This window comes from Arachis ipaensis, chromosome B9, assembly GCF_059453495.1.
Source record: "Arachis ipaensis isolate K30076 ecotype BB chromosome B9, ASM5945349v1, whole genome shotgun sequence".
Classification (NCBI taxonomy): Eukaryota; Viridiplantae; Streptophyta; class Magnoliopsida; order Fabales; family Fabaceae; genus Arachis; species Arachis ipaensis.
The window spans coordinates 152,554,180-152,578,236 of NC_142444.1; the positions used below are offsets into that span (position 1 = coordinate 152,554,180).

The 24,057-nt window shown below is 30.4% G+C and overlaps 2 pseudogenes; both read left to right on the top strand.

Moving 5' to 3' along the window:
• Positions 1–9,515: 9,515 nt before the first annotated feature.
• LOC148546829 (uncharacterized) lies at positions 9,516–11,016 on the top strand (annotated as a pseudogene).
• A 1,474-nt stretch (positions 11,017–12,490) lies between these two features.
• LOC148546830 (uncharacterized) lies at positions 12,491–22,813 on the top strand (annotated as a pseudogene).
• The last annotated feature ends 1,244 nt before the right edge of the window (positions 22,814–24,057 follow it).

Sequence of the window (24,057 nt, forward strand, 5' to 3'; positions counted from 1 at the left end):
AATATGGAAAGAGAGATGGTGTTTTGGTTGAATATTGACATTTAAAATGTATTATAGTATTGTTGAAATTATTCAATATACTTCCCACGTGTTGACTTCTCACTTAAAAAATTCACCCATATGTAATTATACTAAATATTCCTATTTCCAACAAAAATACCAATATTTTTTCTATATAAAAAAATTAGCCACATAATGTTCCGCTAGTACCTATATACAATAATTATTACTCAAATCAATTGTACAGTTATATATGATATAAAAACTACCAAATGAAAAATAACCAAAACTATTCTTAGATTTAAAAAATCAATTATAATCTATTGTGAATATAATTAATCAATATAATATAACTAATTAATTTAAATTTAGTTTCTTACAATGTTATATAATAGCACAAAATTAATTTCTATAAAGCACAAAACATAGTATTTATACTTGAAACGCTCTTTGTATAATAATTGTCGAATAAAACATTATACTGAAAGCACTTTTTATATAATTTCGAGCAACATTTCTTTATAACTATTTAAATGGGTAATTTACATAAATAAATTGTTTGTCCTTTAAATTTATGCAATTGCATTCTTTTAAATATGAAGACGCAAATACATTGTTTCTATTGAGATAATAGTATGCCCAAGATCCAATCTATCATGATTGGCTCTCGTGCAAGTGGGAGATTGTTGGGAATAAGTAGTATGACCACAATCCAATCAATCATGCGTCAAATAATTTGTTATTGTTATTATATTAAAATGTTAATATAATAAGGTCCTTAATTAAATTTAGAGATTTATCATTGTGATAGTGATCATAATATTGAGAGATAAATCTTTTATAATTTAATCTAAATTGTTCTTGATTATAGGATTATTAAAAAGGATATTAATAATCCGGAAAGACCAATATATATATAATGGTCTTCATTGGATGAAGATTAATATATCTCATTTATTAAATTATATATATAGATGATGCATATAGAGATATGACCATTGAACTGGCTCACTTTGAGAATTCCTAATGGTTATAATTACCGTATATTTGTCAATAGGATATTCTCAAGATGAACATAGTAATAGAGTTTCCTTTGACCTGCGACTGTCATAGAAATTAACAATGTATTTATTATACTTTGATTCCGGACACCTAATACCCTAGGGTGCTAGTTGAATAATGGATATTGGGTATGATTTAAATACTTGTAGAATTAATGATTAGTCAATAAGGAATCCATCAACTCTCGGTAAAGAGTTTGAGCTCTATGATTATAATGACTGAGATGAATAAAATCTTGGCCAAGGAGATTGAATGAATGAAGAAATGAGTTTCTTAGGTCATTCACATTTCATTATAATAATGATAACAAGTTAGAGTTTGACAATTAAACCATACTCTAAAGGTTAACCAAGAGCTGGAAAGATGGAAGGAATTATACTTTGTTCTTCTAAGGTTCTTAGTAAAAATATATTACTTCAAACTATCGGGTCGTTGAGGAGTGTTGCTAGACACCAACCTTGATTAGTAAATTTAGTATGACTAATTTACTACCTACTTAGTATTGAACCTATGGGGTCACACACTAACGAGTGTTCTAATCTTTGCTGTAGAATTATTTAATTATTATTTTGATTTTATCAAATTTTATTATGATTTTGATCGCAATAAAAGGAATAAGATGCAAAATATTTTTTGTTTGTTTCTCATATATATAAGTGTATATATAAAGGTCAAATTTGATTTGATAATTTTTTAAGGCTAAACGTTAGTACATGAACAATCAAATTTTAATTTGATTGATGTGTTTTGAACACTATAATATTAGAAATTAGTTTTTCTAATATTCTTGATTATAAAGAGCGGCCTGACAACCAGGAGTTTTATTTTCAAGATAATAATCAGTATATACATTTGATGTATTAGTGATTTAATTTTATATTTTTACCTAGACAACCTGAGAGTATAAAATTTAATCCATGAATACTGATAGAAATTCTCTAATAATTGAGATAAATCCTAAAAGTTAGGAGTTTGCCAAAAATAATTTTATCTCTTGTTTACAAGGAGCAACCTGACAACCATGAAGGATTACCATGTGTTAATAACACACGCAGCGGAAGAAAATAAAGTAATCCTAAAGACTTATTTTGTGCTTAAATTTTATTCCAATAATTTAATATATAAATAAAATCATATCTAAATACTTGAGTACGCTAGTAAAAAATCTTTTTTCTCCTTCGATGGTACGAAGGCGCTATGCGTATCCACACCGAGACCAATCTCTGCTGTCAACTCCTTGACCAATGGACATCTGATCTAAATTGAGAAACCTCTTGCAACTCTTTGCACGCCATAAAATTCTTCTCTAAGAATTAGGCTCACATACATTTATGTGTATAGAGGTAAAGGAATAAAACTCTTCTATTTTATTCTCTCTCTTTACTTTCCTCTACTCTTGACATACATATATATAGTATGAGATTTGTTACTGATTTTAAATTTGATTCTCAATTCAAATTTAAATCATATCTTGAAATTCCAAATTTAAATCCTTCAAATTTTATGAATCATATCATAACAATTTAAAACATAATCGATTTGGATCTCATCCAAAATTATAATTCAAATTCAGAAATAGAATAACTAATTATTCTCAAATCTCATTTAATATTTTCAATTATCATATTATTATTATATTCTTGGTGCTAGCAAAGAATATAATAATATTCCATTTAAATTAATATAATTATTTATTTGATAAAATCAAAATAATAATTAAATAATTCTACAGCAAAGATTAGAACACTCGTTAGTGTGTGACCCCATAGGTTCAATACTAAGCGGGTAGTAAATTAGTCATACTAAATTTACTAATCAAGGTTGGTGTCTAACAACACTCCTCAACGACCCGATAGTTTGAAGTAATATATTTTTACTAAGAACCTTAGAAGAACAAAGTATAATTCCTTCCATCTTTCCAGCTCTTGGTTAACCTTTAGAGTATGGTTTAATTGTCAAACTCTAACTTGTTACCATTATTATAATGAAATGTGAATGACCTAAGAAACTCATTTCTTCATTCATTCAATCCCCTTGGCCAAGGTTTTATTCATCTCAGTCATTATAATCATAGAGCTCAAACTCTTTACCAAGAGTTGATGGATTCCTTATTGACTAATCATTAATTCTACAAGTATTTAAATCATACCCAATATCCATTCAACTAGCACCCTAGGGTATTAGGTGTCCGGAATCAAAGTATAATAAATACATTGTTAATTTCTATGACAGTCGCAGGTCAAAGGAAACTCTATTACTATGTTCATCTTGAGAATATCCTATTGACAAATATACGGTAATTATAACCATTAGGAATTCTCAAAGTGAGCCAGTTCAATGGTCATATCTCTATATGCATCATCTATATATATAATTTAATAAATGAGATATATTAATCTTCATCCAATGAAGACCATTATATATATATTGGTCTTTTCGGATTATTAATGTCCTTTTTAATAATCCTATGACCAAGAACAATTTAGATTAAATTATAAAAGATTTATCTCTCAATATTATGATCACTATCACAATGATAAATCTCTAAATTTAATTAAGGACCTTATTATATTAACATTTTAATATAATAACAATAACAAATTATTTGACACATGATTGATTGGATTGTGGTCATACTACTTATTCCCAACAGTTTCATAGCAGTTTACGCACGTCCTCCAGCAGTTTATGGCCAAACATCAATAAACAGAAATCGCGACAGCCTCTAGCGATTTTTGTGTTCCCCCATTTGCATGTAATCCGCGGCTAGTTATAGCGGATTATGTGTTTACATAAACTGCTACTATCAGTAGCGATTTTTATAGATATATAAAATAATGTATTTGCGTCTTCATATTTAAAAGAATGTAATTACGTAAATTTAAAAGGCAAACAATTTATTTATATAAATGGCCCTATTTAAAACTTTCAAGTTAACAATATTCCGCTCTATTATAGGCACCGGAAACAATTCTAACTTAATATCTTACAAAATTACACTATCACCTCCAAGAGTACGTGAGAAAATTGCTTTAGAGAAAGCAGCCGATGATTCATTAAGCACCTCTCAATGATTAGTAATTTTCAAACATAGACAAACATTGAATACTATTGAGCTTTAGACAACTAACTATTATTATTACATATAGTATTACACAATAAAATTCAAAAACTAAAATATTTAGATTGAATCATGTTTCAATAAATAGTAAACACAACTACAATAACATATATAACTATTTCATAATGATCAAATTCTCACAGATCTCAACAAAATTTTTATTCTTGCAAATTGAAAAACAATTACATGTAGCTGTTGCTTACTTGTTGTGACAAAACCTTTAATTCAGTCCGTCATTCTTTCAAGAACAGCAAACTGTGGAGAGAAAATTTTTTTATAGAGAATTAAAAAAAAACTTGTATAAACATATTAATTATTGAATAAGGACATGAAAAAAATACACTAGTCATTCTCAATTTAAATAACCAATGTATCAATAATTTTGTCATTTTCTATTTCGGTCATAATTCCAACAACGTCTAAAAAAATAATCAAAAAGAGGATTGTACATAAATAATCCGTTTTAGTGTTTTTTTTTTTTTTATAAGAATTAAGTAAAAAATTCAATTTATACTATATTATAAACTACATATTTATCGACTAAAAAAATGTTGAGAAGAGTATTACATAATTTCTCTCAAAGGGAATAAGGGATCAATTTAATCACACAGGATGTGACAATAGTCTTTATTTGAAAAAAAAAAAATTTAAAAATGTGCTACTGAGCAAGATCTATAGTTGTAGCCAATTCTAAAATACCTAAAAATTACACAATTTCTTCCCATATTAATTATCTAAACTAGATATCAGATCTTTACCTATAGAAGTATATATAGTTTGTTTTCTATTTGTATACAAAACAAAATATTTTTATTTAATTTATTATTTAACAAAAAAACAAATATCCAAATTAATATTAACAATAAATAGAAAATAATTATTAATTTATATTATGTAAAAGATGACCAAAATGTATTGAAGATTTTTGTAGATAAATTTGTATTGGAAGGGTAAATTAAATAATTTATAAAAAAAATTAATTATTATATAAAAATCTAATTTAAAATGAATTATATACTCTGCATGTGCTCTTCCACGATTATTTAATAAAACATTTAGATTACAAACCAATAAAAAATAATTTAAACTTTTATCGTTTTGTTACTCAATCACAAACCCTTATTCGAAATGAAATCAAATTATCAAATCCTAATTCTGGACCATCTCATTCTCGTTTGATAGTGTCTGAAGGATGAAAAAATTGAACAATAGAAAAAAAAATTAAACAAGGTCATCTCTCATTTTATAAATTTAAATAAATAAGGGGTAACTGAATTAGTGATGATAAAATGCTTTTCTTTTCCAATTTTAATCTCGCTAAATTAAAAAATATCTTTTAATATTGATTTAGTGAAATATTATTAATAATAAAAATTATTACTTTTTAATTTAATAAATACATAATAAATATATTATATGTTTTTTTAATTAATCTTAACATATATAATGAAACACATGTAAGATATAATTAGTTAAATTTGTATAATTAACCTTAAATTTTTATAGTTAAAATACAATCTAATATGAGGTTTTAAAATTTTTTATATCCAAGTTTTAAACGTTTTTCTTCCTGCTCAGCTAGAATGATTATGTTTATACTTTCTCTGTCTAATTTACTAAAATTAAAAATTAATATTTAAGAGACACTTGTTAAAATTAGAAATTAATATTTAATTTAAAAAATATAAAAATAAATAATTTTTAAATAGTTAAAATTTATTATAAAGATAAATTAAACAACAATTAAACACTAAGTAATAGATATTATATAAAATTGATCTTTGCGGATTTGTAAGAATGTTATAAAGAGGAATATGCATTCCCAAATTTCGTATATTTAATAAAATAATATTTTTTAAAATGCTGGATTTTTTATAATTATATATTTCTAGGTTTAGTTCATTTTCATTCTTATCTATGTTGGATGATTTCCTTTTTTTTAGACTACTTTTTTTTTTAAATATTTTTTATACCTTGAAATATATAAAAATAACACGATACCTTACCTCTGATTAAAATCCAATTCAAAGAGTTGAAAAAGTTCGAAATTAAATTAATGGGTAATTCATGTTATTAAACCAAGCTCCATCTAATAGTACACATATCATTCAAAATATATAACGTTATGTAAATCATTTAAAGTAGAATTTTTATGTAAATCAAAATAGAAAGGTTAGATTTAAGTTTTTTTATAAATCGAAACGGCCTTTATCGAATTATATGTATTCCTAGTAAATCTAATTGGACCATTTCGATTTATACAGGTTTAGAGCCCATGGTAATTCAAAACACACAGTTTCGATTTACTAGAAGTTTTTCTGCCCATTGTAATTCTAATGAGGCTAATTAGATTTACTAGGAGAATCTCTATAAATAGAGTTTGAATTGGAGGCATTTAAACCACATTTCAAATGCTGTCCCACCACTTTCCTTTACCTAGACACTCCAAATAGTTAAAAAATAACGTGATAGGTGATAATCTGGACCGTCTCTATCGTTTGGACGGAATTGTCCATATTAATGGCATCATCAATGAAGAGGTTAGTGTATTTTTTTTTCAAAAATAGTATTAAATATTTTATGTTAATGTTTTCTGATTTATTTTAATGATGGTCGTTTATTACAATTCTTAAACTAGATAGAGTGATTAGATTAGTGATTTAATAATCTATAGAGGTAGAACCAAACAAGTTCTAATTTGGATAATGGTTACAAATAAGTAGAAAAAATGTGAGTAGCGAAGATAATGTGTAGTGAGACTTAGTTAGAGTAAGACTAGTCAATGGAATCGTTGTCGTGAATTGGGCATTTAGGAAAAATATTTTTTAATTATTAAACTTAATTTTATTAGGCCCATTTTGATGAGTAAATAAATTTATTTTGTGTTCGTACCCCTTACATATTTGGATGTGTTTATGGCATTATTAGGATTGAGATATGCATTAGTTGATATTGTTGTGTAGGTATGTTTTCATGTAGTAGTAAGACACAGTTTGTTATATTGTTTATACAACCTCTCCGATGTATCGATAGTATGAGACGTCAGCAGGGTATGTGACTGGATGAGAGGATCGTTTCGTACTTGCAGATTGCTGGTTTATACCATCTTAAGAGGCTAAACAATACTTGGTTTAGATTGGATGAGCCGCTTGGGAGTGCATTTGTAGTGAGATGGCGTCTGGAGATGCACACGTTTCATATGCCGTTCGAGGAGTGCACGATTACATTGCAGGACGTGGCGTACTAGTTAAGGTTGCCGATAGATGGACAGTACGTCAGTGGATGCCTGACAGAGTTTGAGCGATACACCGCCAGGCCTCAAACTAGAACATGCTGCCGTCGCTAGAGCCTGGGAATTTTGGTTCGAACCACTTGGGCTGGAGACCACATCTACAAGTTTGGCCAACAGTTCAGGGGTCCTCACCACGGAAAACTGCCTACGACAATGGAGTAGAACTTTCAAATTTCCGTCACTCCCTGTGACGAACGAATCGTACTTCACATCATCCCGCAAAACAGAGATCGAAATTCTATAGAATAATTTCTCAACCCGTTTCACGCCTTTTCAACCCCAGTTTTTGTTTTATGGAATTCAGGAACTCAGCGAAACTCGTTGAAGGTTTCAAAAAAAAAACACTAAGAGGATCCTTATCAGTAAACTTAATTCCAGAGCATGTTTTTTTCTTAATCGACCCTCTATAGTACACTAGTACTAGAAAACTCTCCTCACTTTCCATTGTGTTATTTCTCTCCCCCAGAATTGAACATTCATATCATATATATAGAGGTTGGCCCCACAGTAAATTTAATTAGGCCCATTCGATTTATTTAATAGTGTAAATCGATAGAGGCTGTTTCGAATTACTATGACCTTTTAATATGTATAAATCAAAACGGTCTAATTAGATTTATTAGGTAACGTTGTATGCATGTATAAATCGAAACAGATCCATTAGATTTACTAGGATACTATATAAATCGAACTACCCTGTTTCGATTTATGTTCAAATCTAAATCTAATCTTCACGTTTCGATTTATATAGAAATTACCACCTAGGTGATTTACGTAACGTTATACATTTTGGGTGATATACGTAATATTGGATGGAGTTTAGTTTAATAACGTAAATTATCCCAATTTGATAGAGTTATCAAAATGATTCAAATTCGTTGGATTAGCCTATTCAATTTACGAAATAAACTACTGCTCGTTTAGTTCCTTTAAATTTTTCTCCTTTTTTTTATTTTTTAAAATTTGTATGAATTATTTTACCAATAATCTAACCCAAATATCTCAAGTTCTAACCCAATATTATGATTAAAAAAAGAAACTTTTGGTCCAAAATAATATTTTAATCTAAAAATTACTTTTTTATTTTTTATTTTTTAAAATTAAAATTTATCTTTTATACAAAAATAAAAAATAAACATATTAACTCATTTAGTCCGAGGGTTTTCTTTTAAATGGGTTGAACTTTTATTTTATAAGCATGTATATACATAATATATAATTAGCTTATTCATTTAAGTTTACATATCTAAACGGCCATATCTAAATAAATCGAATTAAACTATTTGACATCGTACAATTGACTAAATTCTCATAATAGTTCTCTAGATTTGCGTCGTCCATCAATTTAGTCCATTTTATATTAATTGCACTATTCTAGTCTTTGAAATTGTGCTTCGTACTACATATTGGCCCTTCACTCGAATTCCAATAAGAGTTAGCAATCGGCTTGTTGATGTGGCACAGTCACTGCCACTTAGGATCTACAAAATGACGTCGTTTTATGTTGAAACGTTTTGAAACTAAAACGTCACCATTTTGCTCCCAGTAGAATGAAATAGTTGCTTGGGTGAAGGGTCGGTCATTTGTTACATATTCTTCATAGTTTCTCAGTGACATCAACGCTTAGTCTCCTCCTCTATAACCAGAGACAATGGCGATAGATTAAGGCAGTGCTGCTTGGTCGCTGATTTCTTCCAGTCGTTGCGCTAAAGTTGGAGGAAGTTTCGTGGGAAGCTATTGAAGCAAAAGGTGGAAAACCGCTTAAGCTATCTTGAAGGTCAATTTTTTTTCCAAATTGTTTTTTCATTTTTCATTCTTCCGATGAGGGGTTGTTTAAGTTACTCTTTTTGTTTGCATTCAGATTTTTTTGGAAATGATAGGTTGTTAGGGTTTTTTGTTGATATGTTCGAATTGTTATTGGATGCTCTATTTCTTTTGAATAGAATAGGGACTATCTTTGATTGTGCAGTGTGTGTTTGTTATTTATTCTTTTTGGGCTGCATGCGTTTTAAATTTTTTTCTTCTTTTGTTGTGTTGCAGATGGATGCCGAAGTGTTAGATATAATGTTTCATCTTGGAGAAAATTTTGAGAAAGGTAAGGATGGGAGGTGGACATATTATCTTGACAATAAGCACTATTTGGGTGACATTGGTCTGGACAGGTTGGATATATTCTACTTGAGAAACTACTTCAAAGAATTAGGATATGAGAAAATGAAGGAAGTTTGGTGGCAAGTGCCAGGAAGGAGCTTGAAAGTAGGGTTGAGGCGTTTAAACTCTGATAATGAATTAAGGGAGATATGTTTTCATGGTGGAAAAAATGATGGTATTATTGATGTGTACATTGAACATGAAATTTCAGAACCCGAAATACTACAAGGGCAGGATGTTATTGTGCACCTTGATGACCAAGTGAGAGATCTTGAAAAGCAAGCAAAGTCAAATGCCAGCACTGTCCTAAACCCTTTCTCCAAAACTACTACCGAGAAGCCACCTCTGTTGAGTTTGAGCATAGTAACCAATACTCCCCAAGCTAAAGAAATAGTACCAAGGAAGATCAATTTTAATTCAAAATTGAAGTATAAGCCTAAGACAGTCTCCAAACACACACCCACACAAAACAAATTAACCAAGACCAGGAGATACTGTTTGAGATCTTCCACCCCCAAGACTTCAGGGAAAGCTTTTTCAAAAACAAAGGTAGATGGAGGTGACGCTGTAGTGCTGTACTCTGACTCAGACTCTCATGACAACTACGAGAGTGCTGAGGATGAGGTGGATAAGCTCGTATCACTGGAAGATAGTTCAGGTGAATCAAGCATTAGAGACAAAATTTCTTCGTCCAAGAAAAAAGTAAGAAAATACAATGTGAGAAAGAAGGTTCAACAGGAGAGTAGAAATGAAAAGATAAGGTTTGTATTGATGATGATGCATTTGTAGAGGACGTTTCCGATGAAAAAGTTGATATTGAATTTGTTGGGGGTGCCAGGGATAATATTTATGATGCCTATGATTCGGATTCAGAATCTGGATATTGCAAATTTATGGCACTCTTTGGAGATGAAAATCCCACGAATTTAGAGGATGAGCTGGATGGAGAGGACGATTTAGAGAAAGTTTTTTCCGTGTTTAGGAATGGTGCTAGGTTCGAAAAATTATACTTGGAAGTAGGCATAAAGTTCAACACTAAGTAGAATTTCAAAGAGGCAGTGAAGGAGTTTACTATACAAGAAGGAAGATGGATGAGGTTCAGGAAGAACGGTAGCAAAAGGATTAGGACAGTATATAAAGTGAAGGAATGCAAGTGGGTAGTCTATGCTTTGAGGGACCATGAATTGAAGATAGTTGTTGGCAAGTTAAGACCTTCCTGAATGATCACACATGTCCAAGAGATAATAGAAACAGGGCACCAAATATAAACTGGGTGGCTAGTAAGTTGGTGAAAAAGTTAAAAAAAAATCCCAATTTCAGGAACTACGAGGCTACAACATTCTTCAAGACAAAATATGATTTGTCACTTAATAGGAATTCAATATCGTAGGCACTTTTTGATGCTAGGAATGTAGTTTATGGTGATGCGAAGGAGCAATATGCCATGGTGAGGAATTATGGTAAAACTCTGTTGAAGACCAACCCTGGATCCACAGTTTAGATATGCACAAAGCCACTGTCTAGTGGTGAAGTAATTTTTGAGAAGATGTACATCTGTTTGAGTGGGTGTCGTCCATTAATTGGACTTGATGGTGCCTTCTTGAAGACAGTATTCAGAGAGCAAATCTTATCGGCCGTTGGATAGGATGCTAATCACCATATATACGTAATTCCGTGGGTAATTGTGGAAGTGGAGAACAAGGACAACTGGAAGTGATTCCTAGAGTTGTTACATGAAGATCTTGGTTACTACAAAACTCATGGTGTTGGGATTAATTTAGATACACGATGCTTAACTAGAAGGACTATTATGGTGAACGATTAGTAAAGTTAGGGTCTATTATGGTGAATGATTATTGCTGTTGGATATATATTTGTTTGTAACATGATCTGTGTTGTCTTTAAGGATTACTACTTGCTATGAAAGAGGTGACGCCTGACGTGGCTCACTGTTTCTGTGTGTGGCATTTATGACAAAATTTTAAGAAACAATGGAAGGACTTGGAGTTGAGGGGTTTACTATGGGAGTGCACATGAGTAACTACCTTTCAAGAGTTTAAGGTATGGATAGTGTGGTTCAAAGTATGTCGAAATTCAAAGTGTCTCTTAGTTAATTAGTTATATTATACTTGTTCTTGGTCCTTATTTTATAGTTATACAAAATTCAATTCTACATTTTGTTAATATCTCTAAGTTCTTATTCTTTAAGAGAACTATATTCAAAATTTTCTCTTCACAAGGAATACATGGATATGGTCAAGAGACTAAATGAGGATGCATGGAGGTATCTTGACAAGTGGCCTAGAGAGGCATGGACGAGGCCACAGTTCAGACACTGACCGAAAATAGACTCTATTTACAACAATGCATGTGAGGTATTCAATTCAAAAATCAAGGAAGTAAGGAGAAAGCCAATAATTACTCTTCTAGAAGAGGTGAGGATGTTTGTCATGAGAATTATGGCTAAAAACAAGGTTAAATTGAATAGCCATTTGGGGTTATTACCACCAGTAATTAAAAGTAGGCTTGAGAAGATAAGGAAGGAGTCCAGGAATTGGCATGCTATCTAGGCTGGAGATACTGGCTATGAGAAGTTTGAGGTTCATGGGCGTCTTACCAACCATGTGGTTGACTTGAGAAAAAGAGTATGTACCTGCTAGTTTTGGATGTTGACAGGTTATATTTTCTAACCCAGTTCATCAAGTATTTCATGATTTGTTGCTTATTAATGTTGTCTTATACAAACTTGTATTTTTTTAATTGTCTTGAAATCATAATTTATAGGAATTTCATGTGTTCATGTTTGTGCTGCACTTGCTAGAGTGAACAAGGACCCAGAGAATTTTTACCATAAATTGATCACTATGAAATTTTACAAAGAAGCATACAAGTACCACATTAATCTTCTACCTGGCCAATCTTTCTGGGAACAAAGTCAGTATAACAGGCTATTGGCACCACCAATCAAGAGAAAGCCAGTAGACCTTCAAACAAAGAGGAGGAAGGATGCCGATGAAGGCACCAGTTCTACCAAAAAATCTAAACCCAAGTTCGACCCTGAAAAGAGGAAAGCCAGGAAAGCCAGTATAACAAGCTATTGGCACCACCAATCAAGAGAAAGCCAGAAAACCTTCAAACAAAGAGGAGGAAGGATGCCGATGAAGGCACCAGTTCTACCAAAAAATCTAAGCCCAAGTTCGACCCTGAAAAGACAGCTAAGATAATTCACCTGCAAGTACTGTCTGCAAAAGAGTCATACTAAGAGAGGGTGTAAAAAGAAGAGGATTTTTTATGCTGCTCAAACTGCAGCTGATGTTGATGCTGCTGCAATTGCAAAGGCTATTGAAGTTGCTAAAGATCCTAAGAATACTACTGCTCAGGCCACTGCAACTACTACTATTGTTGCTATCTCAGATGCCACTATTATTACTACTACATCCACTGATACTGCTACTACATCTACTGCTACTACTACTACTATTGCTACTGGTATAGTTACTGCTACTACTACAAATAATGTCCTACAACAAGTATTGTTGTTCTAACTGATCATGCTTCAGAGATTGATCTGTCACAGTCAAGTTCTTCTGAACCAGAAGACTCTCAAAAGGTTTAATAATAATTCTTCACTAAATTTTTTTATTAAGTCTTCGCTAATAACTCTAAAAAAGGTTTAGGTCTTTGGTAGTGGCTTATGAGTTTGGGTTTTTCTTTCTTGTATGTCTTTTGTGTAGTTAACTTAAGCAATTGCTAAACTAGCCACAAGACCTGCAAAATTATTCCTTAGAAGAAGATCACCACCTCCAACACCCTCTACAGCAGTGGATCCAATGAAGGGAGCAAGTTCAGCCATTACCTCACGCTTCACAAATTTTCTGAAGTTTGTACCCACTCCTGGATTCAAGCACCCACGGAAGAAGTGAAACTGAAGACTAGGATATTAGTTTTGTGACTTAGTACTGTTCATTTTTTGTTTAAAAAACTGTGACTATGCTCACTATAAACTAGTTTGTTCATGTTGTTAAGTTTAGTCAAGTATGTCATATTACTTGCTTTTGTCAAATACTTATGACTGCATTGTGTAAAAACTATGAATGCTCTGTGGTATTTTGATTTTGATTAAGTAATACTATGGATGGCTTGAATCAACCTTGCTATTAATTATTAACTTGTATTGTCTGTTCATTTTACATGATATTACATTATATAAAAATAACATCAATAACAAAACCATGGAGTCCACAGAGCCACAACCACAACAGATAAAATAGACCCAAAACACTTTCATTCATTATATATTATGTTACATTGCCATGTTCTCAACTCTTTAACAGCATCATTCCTACAAAACAACAACTACCAAAAACCCAAAATCTAGAACTTGAATCATGAATTTCAGATTTCTAAAGTCTGCTTCCATTTTGTCTAGTCGCCATGCAAAGTTCATTTTTATTTTACTATCATCATCTCCTGGAACAGCTTTTCTAGTCAGCTCCTCTTGCATACAATTTGTTTAAATGAATAAGCCACACCATTTTTTTTCACTTGTTTGCAAACAACCCTCTACAAATTAATGTGACAACCACAAAAAAATTAAATTACAAAGAAGTTACCTTCACTCACATTATAGTTGAGACAACCAAAAAAGGGGCTTGTTAGGATGTGTCTCTGTCGCTAACCACCTAAGCACAGAGCGGCAACCACAGCCGTACCACTCCGAAACTCGTCCATGCTTGCTTCGCATTACGTTGTGCTTCTTGTCCAGTTTTCCATCGATGATGATTGGTTCGAGCTTCCTGCAATTTTGCTCCCAGTTCCTATCATGGAGGACGACTATTGATGTAGACAAGAAATAAAGAATAAGACGTCGATGGAGAGAACTAGAATGAAAGGAAGCAGAAGAAGCTTTAGGGTTTGTAAAGGGGACATGGACTAAATTAAGGAATTGTAAAATACTATCCACGTTATCTATTTGTTATGTAGATTTTAGGTAGCAGTGACTGTGCCACATCAGCAAGTCAGTTGTTAACTCACGCCGGAATTCGAATGAAAAATTAGTATGTAGCTTGGAGCGCAATCTCGAGGATGAAAATAGTGTAATTGAAATTTTAAGAACTAAATTGATATACGAGCCGAATTTAAAAGACCACTACGATAATTTAGTGTCGTACAATTCGATGAGCTTTAGACTCGAGCCTTGAGGGGAGAGAAGGAACAAGAATGATGCCTAATAAGAAAATAATTAGGAAACAATATTCCATAAATAATGGTTTCCATCCGTTAGACTTTTAGGATGCATTATATTTATATATAATATATTGTTTATGTGCTTAATTTTTTTTCATGTTTGTTAACTTTTATCTTTCCCAAAATTGTTGAAGTGATTAATATTGTTGATTTTTTAAGTTGTTTAAATTAATTTGTTTTGTGATTGTTGAGAATTATGTTAGTAGTTCTAATGTATTTGACGTTTATGAGGTGAAGAATTAAAAGTAAAATTCGCAATAAAAAATTAACACAATCAAAAGTTAGCAATTTACTTATTTTTCATTCAGATAGTTTAATGATTAATACATCTTAAATTTGAGTACTTTCTAATTATTTATTGTTAGTCAATAAATTACTATATATAAAATTTAATCAAACACTAAACTCATCACTCCATCACTTTAAGTTTATTAGTAACCTAATTTTTCTTTGCAGTTAACTAGGCTCACAATGACCTTATATCTTAAGAGCCCAAACTTTAGTATGCAGTACCCATTCACCTCTTTAAACAGAAAATAAAAACAAAAATGAGACCCAAAATAAAACAAAAGTAAGGACAACCCCAAAAAAAAAAGGAGAAAAGAAAAAGGAAGTTGTACTCTTCTACTTTCCAGATTCCTCAAGTAAGCAAGCAGCAAAAGAAACATATGGTTATGGTTGGTATCTCCATTTCAAGCGAGGGAGTGTGGGGCACAGTGAGCTGTATTATATTTATAGGTTTAATTATTCTATTGGTTCCTATAGTTTTGCGAAATTTTTAATTAGGTCCCTATACTTTTATTTCTTTTAATTTGATCCCTGCACCAATTTTTTTTTTTCAATTAGGTCCCTCTTAGTAGTAATTAGCTTAATTGTTTAGGGACCCAACTAAATAAAAATTGGTACATGAACTCAAATAAAAGGAAACAAAAGTGTAGAGACTTAATTGAAAAAAAATTTGGTACAGGGACTCAATTAAAAAGAAAAAAAAGTATAAGTACCTAATTAAAAATTTTATAAAATTATAGGAACTAACAGAGTAATTAAACTATATTTATATTTACTCACAATGATCATATATTTGGTTCGAGAAAATCAAGTGAAAATTTTTATGGTATCTTTGATTCTTGAATATGGCAAGCCTAAGTGGGGTGATAGAGATCATATCCTCATTGTATGAATTTATCATAATCTAATCGAGTTCCTCCAATACTTCAATTATATACTATGGTAATTCTTTAATTAGAAGTTTAATTTCGATTCCAATTTTGGAGTGAAACAATTCTCGATAATAGAATTTACATATGGGTGGTTCCATCAAACACAAAAGATCTAATAACATGTAACGTAACGCTTCAAATTCTAGACTTGATAAAATCAAGTGTCAAATTACATAAAATTGTGTTATATATTTCATGAATAGAAGTAGAAAGTACGTAAGTGTAAATGAATAGAGAGTAAAGGGGGGAAATTTTCTCGAGCACTTTATATATATATCTTGTTGGTTTTTGGATGGAATATATTCTCCATTATTATTATTATGGATTCTGGATGTAGCTACAGAACTTCTACTACTACTACTACTACGTAAATTCCGGAATAATGGAAGGTCACTCTTACTGCATATACATGTCAGTATGTAGAATGAATATATAGGATCAATATTCATCTCAGTTCCAGTAGTTGAGTGTAATAACTACAGTTCTAATCTGTACACCCCAAAAACAAATAGTTATTATTATTTATTAGCATAGTTCATACATTTTGTTCTTTTCTCTATTTCAATAGTCCTATGTTTGGGCCAACGAACTATAGTTCAAATATCATCGTCTTCCCATACTTACTTAAAGGTCGTAGGTTTTGTTAATGTTGCAAGTATGAGAAGTGTTGAAGTTAGTCTCACATAAAAAAAAACATGGAAGAGTGAAGAGTTTATAAGATGAAAGACTCATTAATTTATTATTTTAAGGTTTTGAGTTGGATATGGTGTCTTCTCATTTTATGTTATCTCACTTGATTCCTCTCCAAAATCTTCTCGGTGTCGAGAGCTCTCCACGGTTGGCCCAACAAGTTTGAATTTTCATATTTTTAAAATTGTGTATTAAAATTTGTTTGACACTAAAATATTCGCTTTTAAAAATTTTAGGAACAATCCCTGGCTAGCTAACTATTCTTAAAGATGTTATAATCTTTAAAGAATAATAATTAATGATATGATAATCATTATTATTAAGTAATGTCTAATGTTGATAAAGAATTTAAATTGTATGTCTAGTTAAATTTGGTCAAACGCTTAACCCCCTAAATTTAGAATCTGTGTCTACACACCCGTGTCTGCATATATTAATTAGTTGTATGTTCATTAAAGTTCAAGCATGCACTATTCTTTTGTTTTAATACTGTTGAATTAAGGGCTCAAGGAAAGAGCTTTCATGTCCAAAAGAAGAACCAAAACAATAATATATAGAAAACTTAAGGGTATTAATCAAAAGAGTATGGTTTTAAATTTTTCAATATATTTAATGTATAAAAAAACTTAAAAGAAATTAATTAATATTTTTAAAAATATATTTCAAAAAGAAAAAAGGTTTAGAATACTTAATAGTAACTAGTTAGACATAATAGTGTGTGAGCATTGAATTGTACTATGAGTATAATAAATAACCTCTACCCTTTACAGCCGCACATAAGGCGATTGTCTCTCAACTTTTAGCCAAAATTTGTTCACTTACTTATCTCTCCGACAAGAAAATATTTTTTAACACTAATTTGGTGGGGTGAGCGAGTCACATTACAAGTAATTTAAATTTCTAAATTTTTCAAATTTCTTTTAAGTGTTAATATTGTATTATTCCCAAAGAATATCTATTTCGGTTGCTATTATTCAAATAATAATATTTCAAATCAATTACGTTATGTTATTAAATAAGTAATTTTCGTAAGATATATATTAGAATGTATTAAACATATATAAAATAATACATGTAAATAAATATAAATATATAGTAGTTAATTTTGTGTATATATAATTTTTTTAGAATTATTTTGATATATTATTAGTGTAAATCAATTGTATATTCAATTACGGAAAACTACTTTAACAAAATTTATTATTTTTAATTTTGTTTAAATTTAATTTTGATATATAATCAGTGTAAAAAAATTTTATACATAAATTTAATTACATAATATCACTTTAGCAAAGATAATTATTTTTACATTGACTGCATAAATAATTATCCAAAAGAATAGATGTAATTAAAGGATTGTATAAAACATTTTGCATCAAAATTAAACTTATAATCGTATCAAATTAACAACATATAAAATCTCTTCATTTATTTTTTGGATTTAGCTAACATATGTCGTAAGGATATAGATAAGTTTATCATTATTAGAAAGTTTTAATTTTTTTCTTTTAATAAATGTATTGAAAATTTAATTAATTTTTTTGTATTTTTAATATTTTTTTAATTTATAATCTTAACATATGCTCATAGGACATAAAGGGGACTAGGGGTGTTCACAGTGAGGTTTTGAGTTAAAAACTTATTTGATATGAATAATAATTTTACTCGCGTTTGGCGGTGACAAAACGGATTGAATCCGTCAGGTCAAATCGCCAAAACCGCAAAAAAAAAAAAAAAACGGGTCAAGACGAGATTTTGAATCTGCTAAAACCGTGAGACAATGCGGGGTGGGGTAGGTTGTCATCTTTTTTTAAAAATATATATATATTTTAGTAAATTTAAATCGTATAAATACTTAAATAAAAAATTTGGATTTTCACAAATTTTAAACACTGACAGTAAACACATTCACACATGCTATTCATAGCCCACCACATCCCACCTAACCCTTTCCTGATCCTGAGCTTCAGTTCAGCTCCCTCCTCGATCTTCACTCCTCGGCTCCTTACTATTTTCGGTGTTCTTTGAGCTCTCTGCGCTGCAGTCTTGTCGCCTCCCTCATCAGTCTTCAATCTTGCGGCATATCCATCACACAATTGTGGTTCGCAGCGGCGTTGTGTCTCGTCCTTGCTCTACTCTGTGTTTTCAGTCTCGCGGTGTATCCCTCTCGTCATCGATCTCCTACGTCGCATGTCCCTGTCTCATTCTGTTAGTCGTCACAAAATCGAAGTCCCGGCAGCACTGTGTATCGTCTCGCCTTTAGTCTGCCTTTCGCTACTCTCTCCTTCTCTGCCTCTTGGCGGTTCTGTCCTTCAGACTCTCAGCGGCGCTCCTCTTTCCTCCTCAGCCTCTTAGTGGCATGTGTGAATTATGTGTTTGTTTTATATTATTGTCATGTTTGAGACTTTGAAATTTATTATTTATTAAGTTATTTTTATTATGGTTAATTTCACATAAAAAAAATTATTATAGTTAATTAAAATTTTTTTATGAATTAATAATTAATTTAAGATATTACTCTATATATTAAAAAATTAATCGGATGAAATAATTTTATCATAAAATAAAATAATTGTTAGTATGTCAAATTGAACTTCATCATAAAAGAAAGAGATTTGTTAAAAAATATTTAAAAAAAAAGAAGCGGGCTGACCCCCCTTTGGCGGGGTGGGATACCATATTGAACGCATATTAGTTTGGCGGGGTGGGCATTTGGGCGGATTTTGCGGAGCGGGACGGACCAACCTTATTTGCGGTGCAGTTTGAGTTGGATAATTTTCTCTAGACAATCCGATTAATTTCAAGCAGTTTGGATTAGATTTGCGATTTTGTAAATTAAAAAATATATATATATATATATATAAAAGAAGTCTCAACATCAAAATTTATTGGATTTACAGTTTTATAAATTAAAAGAAAAATTAAACATATATAACAAGTCTCACATTAAATTTTAAATAACAAACAACGATATAACAAATCGCAATAATATCTTGAAAAATCAATAATAACATAACAATAGAAATAAAATTATAGATTGATTAAAACAAATAAATTTCTTTTTGAATTCATAAAATATTTACTAAATAATAATAATACATGAATAAGATTAAAAATAAATAAAAAATTAAATATATTATAAGCACAATTTTAAATGTGGTAATAAAATAATAATATTATTTTATATTGTGTAGTTTGTATTGAATTTAATTAATTTTAAAAAATAAATTCAAAATTTAATCTAATTCATATAATTTTTTAAAAATAAAATTCAATTAAATTTAAATTAATATAATTTTAATCAATTTTTAATTTGAATTAAATTGAATGAACAATTTCATTTATCGGTTTAATTTAAATTCTCTACCCATAAGATAGATATATATATTTTTTTATGTTGCCTACCCTTACATTTTATATTATTAATAACACTAAAACACCTATTTGGGAAGTGGATAATATTAGCATTGAATTGTTATGGATATGAAGAGAAGTGAGAGTCATCACATGCACTGATTACAAAACACAATCTTGTAATTAATGGTTCCTAGTTCCTACTTAGCTTCAATTCCTACCGTCTTTAACTCTAAAAGAGTTTGTCCCTAATGTCTGTCCCTGTGGCCACACAGCACGTGGGCCCAACAGTAATGGCTGCCTCTCCTTATTTTGCTTCAATTTCAATTTTCATGTTTGTGGGGCCCCCTCTCTTCTTCACCTTCTCATGGTCCAACTCCTTTATTATTATCTCAACAAAACCCAAATGCCTACCCTATATTTCTATTTCTATTTCTATTTTATATTTATATCATGCACTACCCGCCTCATTCATCAATTCCTTCCTATGTTTCTTTAGACTCCTATGTACACTACTAGCAACGTGCCAAGTGGATGCCATTAATTTCCATTTATAATAACCAAATAAGTCTTAATATATAATTAATTAAGAATTGAACAATATAATCCAAAATTTGTAGGCAAAACAAAACATTAAGCATGTTTTTACATAATTCACTTGATTATTATTTTAGTTTTAATAATACTATATATATTGTTAGGATAAAATAATAATAGGTCTTTGAAAATTTAGAGATCAAACTAATTAGTTCTTAATATCAATTAAGTTTTGTTTGATAGTAAACAATAAATACATTTATGTTTTTATATCAATTCATCATATAAAATCTAACATTAATATTTATGTGTATTATTTTAAAATGTTATCTGAAATTAAATTATGTTTTAAATTTGGGTGTGAGGTCCAAATACCTAAGGTATCTGAAATTGGATTAGGTTTATGTGTATTATTTGTTAGAGTGGTAGTTCTTTCGAGGTCCTCGCTTGGACAGTAGTAAAAAATATTTGTAAAAAACTCTGATGCCTAAGTCAGCAAGAATTTAAGTAGATTTTGAATAACATTGGATTGAAAAAAATACCTGATATTGGGATATTTATATTATTGTAAAAAGAGATTTATTTATTTCTTGGAGATAATTTATAAAGACCATGAATGATTATTTTCTTACAAAGTGAGAAGTTATTCCTATATTTGAGTTGGTTAGTAGGAAAATTTAAGACAATCCAACCTGCATGGATGAAACACGTGGATTGGGTAGTTACTATTGGGCCGAGCTTGCTTAACCCAATTTTAAATGTTGCTTAACCTTGTCAGGTATGAACATGTACTATTAATTATAAGGGAAGTTTTATGGTGGCATAGAAAGTAGTGGCTAAAATTGATTAGCCTATAAGAAGTGCAAGTCTATCTTGCTCCATATGCTACAACGCTGTCAAGTATCAAGTTTATGATATTTGAAAATTTTTCTAAAATGCTTATAAGAGAAGTTCTATGGTGGCATAGAAAGTAGTGGGCAAGAGTGGCTAAAGTTGACTAGCCTATAAGAAGTGCAAGTCTATCATGCTCCATATGCTCCAGCGCTGCCAAGTGTCAAGCTTGTGATATTTGAAAAATTTTCTAAAATGCTTTAGAAAAAATTTGAACCCTTATCTTCATGGATACAAAGAAAGTGACCATACCACTATACTAGAATGCTTCTTATTATTTTATAGACAAATTATAATATATATAACAATCTTTTATTTTACTTATATTCAATTTATTTTAATTTTAAAGTCACTTATTTTAAAATTAATTATATTTTATTTAACTATAAATTTTATTAAATATATACAAATTAAAAAGATAAAAAAAAATTTATTAATCACAATTTATTTTTTTATGATTATATGATATTATTAATATTATTTTTTCAATAAATACTTGTAGTATATAATAATAGGTAAAGACTCACATGCAGTTGTCTTCGTGGAAATCAGCACTGTTGAAACCATCACTCTTCCTCCTTCTCTCTTAGCAAACCCAGCTTAGGGAAAAAACCACAGCACAAGATCAAAGAACCACAACCACTAATAATAATGAGAAGAAGTTTGAGTGCCAATACTGTTTGAAGGAATTTGCAAATTTACAAACACTTGGTGGGCACCAAAATGCTCACAAAAAAAGAGGATGAAGAAAAAAAGGTTGCAACTTCAAGCAAGGAAAGCCACCATAAACTACTATCTTCAACAGTCCAATTTTCCAAACAACAATCATCATGATTTTTTTACCATAATCATAATCATAATAACAGTAACACACCTTGGTTCTATGATCCTTCTTCTTACAACTACTATTCTAACTTCACAGTTTGTGAAAAATCCCAAATTAGCTTCAACCCCAATAATTAAGATTCAAACTTTTTGGTCGAGAAAGCATCAAATAGTAATTGGTATTCATCTCTGCCATCATCATATCAAGCTGCTGCTTCTTCACAGCAAGATTCTTGCATATTCAATTTCTCTAATACTAGTACAGATAATAATAACAATAATAATAATAGGACTTACAACATCTTCAAGCCTTGCAACTTTCTTGATTCTTTAAATCATCAAATACAAAGCTATAGTAGTAATAACAAAGCTTTGGATCTTCAATTAGGCTTCAATTTGCAGTCAAATACAAGAAGGGCCTAATTTATTAGTATAATTATTGATTAGGGTATACAGAATATATACATGTAATGAAAAGATAGGAAGCTGGGTTTGCTAACAGAGAAGGAGGAAGAGCGATGACTTCGATGGTGTTGGGTTTCCGCGAAGAAGAAGAAAGATGGCGGTGGTCATCGAGAATGGAGCTCAACAGAGATGGTGGTGATGGAGATGGAGGATCGGAGAAGAAAGGAGAAAGAAAGAGAATGAGGGGTTTGGCCGGCGACGATGAAGGAGGAGGTTGACAGTGTTGCTCAGTAATGATAATGGTGGTGAAGATGACGGTGAGATGAAAAGAGAGAAAGAAGGAGAGACAGAGAATTGTGATGATGATGATAGTATAAAGAAGGGGGTATATTTGGAAAAAAATATTAATTATCAGAAAATTAGTAATTAGGGTAAAATTGATGCAAATCGAAAACTTGATGGACAAAATTAAAACAAATCAAAACTTAGGGATATTTTTGAAATTTTTAGCAAACTTTAGGGACAAAAAGTATACTTTACCCTTAATTTTAAAATGAGTGACTTTAAAATTAAAATAAATTGAATATAAGTAAAATAAAAGATTGTTATATATATTATAATTTGTCTATATAATAATAAGATGTATTCCAGTATAGTGGTATGATCACCTTCCTTGTATCCATGAGTGCATGGGTTCAAATCTCTTCTGATTTAATTTGTGTAGACCTCCAGAGAGTTGGAGCATCCTAAATTCGTCTTCAACTCATTGAATTACCACATGTCCTCTTCCTATAGGCTAGTCAACTCTTGGTCACTCTTAGCCACCACCCTCCAGAGAATTGGCTTCAACTCATTGAATCACCACATGTCAACTCTTGGTCACTCTTAGCCACCACCCTCTAGAAAGTTGGAGCATCTTAAATTCGTCTTCAATTCCACATGTCCTCTTCTTATAGATTAGTCAACTCTTAATCACTCTTAGCCATCACTTTTCATGTCATCATGTAAATACTAATTGTTGGCACCTGCTTTAATTTATTAAAACTCGTGATAAATAGAAAACAATTAATAAAAATAACAAATTTTTCACTATTTAAAATGACATTGTTCATATGATAGTATTAAAACACGTGACTGTAGATATTTATTATCATTAAAGATCTAATAATTAGTAATTTTTTTAAAATTAATTAGTCTAAAATCAAAATTATTAGGAATTTAATTATTTCTTTACTCAATATTTTTGTGTAATCATATTTAAT